Here is a 6000-nt window from a genome sequence, read left to right as displayed (position 1 = left end):
TTCTATTGTTTGGTTTTCTTGCCTCACTATGGGTTGTTTTCCTGCTTCTTTGAATCTTTGTTTGCTTTTGGCTGCATCACGTGGCTTACAGGATCCTAATTCCCCAACCAAGGGTCGAACCTGTGCCCTTGGCAGTGAAAACGTGGAGTCCTAACCACTAGACCACCAGGGAATTCCCATCCAATTCTTTTCTCATTAGATGCCAGACATTGTGAATTTTACATCTGGCTGCTGAATTTCTTTGTATTCCTTTAAATATTTTTGGCTTCTCTGTTGGGATGCAGCTAAGCTATTTGGAGATAGTTTTGCAATTTTTTTTCAAGGTTTGCTTTTAAGTTTTGTCAGTGGGGACCAAAGCAGCCTTTAGTCTAGACTATAGTACTATTTAGCAAATAGTCTTCAGAGTATTCTCAAATGCCTTGTGTATGATGAGGTTTTCCATTTTGGCTATTAGGAATGTGAACTATTCCTAGACTTGTGAGATCACCAGAGAATGTTTCACCTGTTCCTTTCTGATGGTTCATTATCCAGCCTTGAGGAGTTTCTTCATTCACATGTGATGATAAGTACTCAGCCAAAGACTCGAGAGGAACCCTCTGAAAATTTCGGGAGCTCTTTCTCTGTCTCTGTGGTGCAGCTCTCCTTCCAATACTTTGCCCTGTAAACTCAAGCTCTCTTCACCTAAACTCTGTCTCCTCAACTCAGGGAACTCAGTGGCCTGTGTGTCGGGTCTCCCTCACTGAACTATAGCCTGGGAACTCCATCCAGACAGCAAATTGGGGCAGCAGTAGGGTTGAACATATTCTTTTCCCTTTTCTCAGGTATTATTGTTCTGTGCTACCCATTGTTCAATATCTGAAAACAATTGTTTTATATACTTTGCCTTTTTTTTTCAAAAAATCTGGCTATGCTGCGCAGCTTTCAGGATCTTACTTTCCTGACCAGGGATTGAACCTGGGCCCTCAGCAGTGAAAGTGTGGAGTCCTAACCACTGAGCCACCAGGGAATTCCCCTTTGCCCATTTTTTAAGTCATTTAAAGTGGGAGGGTGAATGCAGACCCTGTTATTCCATCATGGGCAGAGCTGAAGTCTCCTTGCTTGTCTCATCACACCAAACAACTTTATTTCTTCTTTTTAAAAACCATTTCTTTATTTTTGACAGCACTGGGTCTTCACTGCTGTGTGCAGGTTTCCTCTAGTTGCAGAAGTGCCGGCTACTCTTCGTTGTGGTTTGCAGGCTTCTCATTGTGGTGGGTCCTCTTGCTGCTGAGTGCAGGAGCTGCAGTAGTTGGGGCGCATGGGTTTAATGGCTTGTGGCATGTGTAACTGGCCCAGATCGGGGATTGAAACCACGTTGCCTGCATTGCAAGGCGTATTCTTAATCACTGGACCACCAGGGAAGTCCACACCAGACAACTTTAAAGGCCACAGGTCGTGATATGATTTGATTGTCTTAGGATCATGGGTCTTTCCATCCACCAATCAGTTGTGGCCAGTGACTCTGAGCACAAGATTCTACCACTAGAGTGGGTTGCCTACTCAGTGGGGGCCATGGGAAGACAGGCTGATTTCCTTAGAAGAATCTGTGAGCCCGGACAGGCTTGTGGCCAGCTTGCATAAAGCAAATCTGCTTAGGAGTCCTTCTTTGACTTGTTTACTGGTTGGCCTGAAAACAAGTCTATTCGAGTGAGGAGAAGACAAGAAAGGAAGTTTTGAAACTAGTCCAGACTGCAGAGCAAACTGCCCTTATGGCCTTGCCAACCACGGTGCTGGAGGTGTCTAGTCCACTGAATTTCGGCATGGCCAACAGAGCATCACAGTGGGGACCCCAGGGAGTTGAAGAAAGACCACATTTCAGCAGATAACTACTTATTTCTTTATTTTTGGCAGCACTGGGTCTTCATTGCTTCATGCAGGCTTTCTCTAGTTTCGGGAGCAGGGGCTACTCTTGCTATAACTATTCTCCCTTCAGGAAACATGTTCAGTCTTGCTCCTGAAGTACCATGTAAATAACTGGAATAGAAAATTACCATGAAACTCAAGCTGAGCATTGTTTAAACCATCTTGCTTCAAAATGGGGCAACCCAGAGCTTCCCATTACTAAGTAGACCCCAGATTCTGAAGGCCTATGTAAGTTACCCAAGCACATTGTTTATGTCTTTATACCCTCTTCCCTTCCCCTGTCACATATGCTTTCACTTGCCCCATTTGGGAAGGAGTCTCCTATGATGAGTTCAGTTCAGTTCAGTCGCTCCGTCGTGTCCGACTCTTTGCAACCCCATGAACAGCAGCACGCCAGGCCTCCCTGTCCATCACCAACTCCTGGAGTTTACCCAAACTCATGTCCATCAAGTCGGTGATGCCATCCAGCCATCTCATCCTCTGTTGTCCCCTTCTCCTCCTGCTCCCAATCCCTCCCAGCATCAGGGTCTTTTCAAATGAGTCAGCTCTTCACATCAGATGACCAAAATATTGGAGTTTCGGCTTCAGCATCAGTCCTTCCAATGAACACCCAGGACTGATCTCCTTTAGGATGGACTGGTTGGATCTCCTTGCAGTCCAAGGGACTCTCGAGTCTTCTCCAACACCATGGTTCAAAAGCATCAATTCTTCAGCGCTCAGCTTTCTTCACAGTCCAACTCTCACATCCATACATGACCACTGGAGAAACCATAGCCTTGACTAGACAGACCTTTGTTGGCAAAGTAATGTCTCTGCTTTTTAATATGCTGTCTAGATTGGTCATAACTTTCCTTCCAAGGAGTAAGCGTCTTTTAATTTCATGGCTGCAATCACCATCTGCAGTGATTTTGGAGCCCAGAAAAATAAAGTCAGCCACTGTTTCCCCATCTATTTGCCATGCAGTGATGGGACCGGATGTCATGATCTTAGTTTTCTGAATGCTGAGCTTTAAGCCAACTTTTTCTTTCTCTCCTCTTTCACTTTCATCATAAGGCTCTTTAGTTCTTCTTCACTTTCTGTCATAAGAGTGGTATCATCTGCATATCTGAGGTTATTGATATTTCTCCCGGCAATCCTGATTCCAGCTTGTGCTTCCTCCAGCCCAGCATTACTCATGATGTACTCTGCATATAAGTTAAATAAGCAGGGTGACAATATACAGCCTTGACGTACTCCGTTTCCTATTTGGAACCAGTCTGTTGTTCCACGTCCAGTTCTAACTGTTGCTTCCTGACCTGCATACAGGTTTCTCAAGAGGCAGGTCAGGTGGTCTGGTATTCCCATCTCTTTCAGAATTTTCCACAGTTTATGATGAGTTAAACAAGGGTAAAAAGATTTTAGCCACATTTACAGATGGTTCTGTGTGGCATGCTGGTACTATCCAGACATGAACTGGTTCACCATTAGTATATTAAAAACCATAGAAACTTCCATTTTGAAGATGGTAGTATTAAAAACAGTATTTCCTCTCTACCTTTTTGCAGTCATCCAAAAGCAATGGGGAAAATAAGAAACAAAAATACAAATTCCAGTTTCAGCAAAACAATGAACTAGCTCAAACTTCAAACCACAATTCAAATGGAATTGGCTGCCAAAAGTAGTGAAGTTCTAGTGGAGGTGTGCATGGAACAAAGGGTAGCAAGCTCATGGCTTTTGCAGATCTGAAAAAGAGCAAAAACATTACGTTTTTCAAGGGTGAGAGGAATACATGACATACAAAAGCCCTGCAGGATCTGTCTCAGATATTTGAGATGGGGGAACTGAGTAGACAGAGGCTCAGAGAGGTGCTTCCTGGACCCAGTGTAACTCAGAGAAACAGAACAGTTGGAGTGGATGACAATCAGACTGGCAAGTCCTGGCATGGGGCCGTCTTTCTCTGAGACAGCAAAGTAAAAGAGGGACTTTACAGGACTTCCCTGGCAGCCCAGTGGTTAAGACTCCATGCTTCCACTGCAGGGGGCTTGGGCTCCATCCCTGGTCAGGAACTAAGATCCCACATGCCAAGTGGGTGGTGCAGCCAAAAAACAGACAGGGACTTCACATTATGAAAAACTCTACAAGTAAGTAAACAAGGAGTTGGATGAACTCAACAGCATAATTAATAAGGTAGGTCTGATATCATCAGACACACCTTAGTTTCAGGTACCAGTGAAAATTCACAAAATACTAGGCTACAAAGAAAGCCTCATTAGGTTAAAAAAAAATAGAACTAATACATATACATCATTCTCTGAACACTGTGTAATATCACTAAACATTAATATTAAAACTAAGAGGGAAAAAAATGTCCCTATCACCTGAATATTTTTTTATTGTTCTCTTTTAAAAGAACTCCTTTTTTTTTGCAGGTCAAAGGCAAAGGTAACATGAACTGGATAGTGAAGAAGGGAGGTGATTCGTACCAGGTACAGTTTTGCAGTAGAAAAAGTCTGAGCTGCTACACGTATTTCTTTAAAAGAAACTCTTCAGTCAATGAGAAGTACAAATCAAAACCAGAATATTTAGAAAATAATAACAAAAACTACAACATTTCAGAATCTATGAGATACAGCTAAAAACCAGTGCTTTAAAAAAAAATATTTGACCTCAGCTGTGGGATCTTAATTCCTGGACCAAGGATCGAACTCTGGCTCCCAAAGTGAAAGCACCAACACCTAACCATTGGACCACCAGAGAATTACCTAAAACAGTGCTTCTGTGAAAATTTTTTGGCCTTAGTTAACAAAAAATTAAAATAAAGTAGTAAGTGTCCGGGCTTCCTCTTACTCAGCTGGTAAAGAATCCACCTGCAAATGCAGGAGACCCAGTTCAATTCCTGGGTTGGGAAGATCCCCTGGAGAAGGGACAGGCTACCCACTCCAGTATTCTTGGGCCTTCCTGCTGGCTCAGACAGTAAAGAATCACCCGCAATGAGGGAGACCTAGGTTCAATCCCTGGGTTCAGAAGATCCCCTGATGGAGGGCATGGCAACCCACTCCAGTATTCTTGCCTGGAAAATCACCATGGACAGAAGAGCCTGGTGTGCTACACTCCATGGGGTCGCAAAGAGTCTAACACAACTGAGCGACTAAGCACAGCACAGCAGTAAGCATCCAAGTCAAGAAATTAAGATCTTCAAGGCATTAACTGGTATACGGGTCACGGTGGACCCATCCCCTCTTCATCGCCTGTTGAAATGTGTGCCCCCTCCTCACTCTGCAGCTAGCAGTAAGCAAGCCCCACTTCACATTTCACCTGTGGCCCACCTGCCAGCTCCCAGCCCTTCCTAAGGGACATCAAGAGACACAGGTAATATTTTGTGAAGATCCCTTTTAAAGCTTTCCATGCCTTGCCTTACCCTAAGCTAATTACAACTCCAAGTGGCAAAGGAGAAGTACCACCAGAACCCAGGCTGACGGCCACAGCCAGGGCAACTACAGCTTTCTTGTAGAGCTTCTTCTGACATTTCTCTTCTTACAGAAGAAAAGATATCCACTATTATGTAACTAGTTCTAGAAGTTCAAACAACTAGATTACACAAGAGAAAGTAATTAGAGATTTTAAAATATCAAAAGAAGTGAAAACCATCATTTTTGGAATATAATGTGATCCTTATTTGGAGAAAGGAAGAAAATAACTGAGGGAAAAAAAGTATTATAAACAGTAAGTGAAATCAGTAGGAGGCTGGATACAGTCCTGAGGCCTGAACAGAGCCCCAGGCTTCTTGGGAAACTTTCAGGAATCTAGTTGGCAGGTCAACTTTTATTAGGCCCGTTCTGTCACTGAAGGTGTGGTCATTTAAATATTCTGAAGAAATACTTATTCTGTATTTAAGTTTTCTTTCCCTGCAGCTCATGCCTATAACTATTTCACCAACCCTGAAGTTACTGACTTTGTGTAACACAGGGTGGTCCAGACAAAACTGTCTCCAACCAAGAAACTCATTTCTCAGTGAGAGAAATGAGGCAGTTGGCCAGCCAGGGGCCATGATCATATTTCCCATCCACGAGAAGCAGCTGGTCATATCAAACAATGAAATGGTGTTCTGAAAACAGATCT

At 43.4% G+C, this 6000-nt stretch overlaps 1 non-coding gene across 1 annotated transcript; it reads right to left on the bottom strand.

Moving 5' to 3' along the window:
• Window positions 1–933: 933 nt before the first annotated feature.
• TRNAE-UUC (transfer RNA glutamic acid (anticodon UUC)) lies at window positions 934–1006 on the bottom strand. Its single transcript has one exon. It is a non-coding gene; the product is annotated as a tRNA-Glu (tRNA).
• Window positions 1007–6000: the final 4994 nt, after the last annotated feature.

Source organism: Dama dama, chromosome 10 (assembly GCF_033118175.1).
Source record: "Dama dama isolate Ldn47 chromosome 10, ASM3311817v1, whole genome shotgun sequence".
NCBI lineage: Eukaryota > Metazoa > Chordata > Mammalia > Artiodactyla > Cervidae > Dama > Dama dama.
The sequence above is the reverse complement of the archived record's forward strand: the minus strand, read 5'-3'. Positions and strand labels throughout refer to the sequence as shown.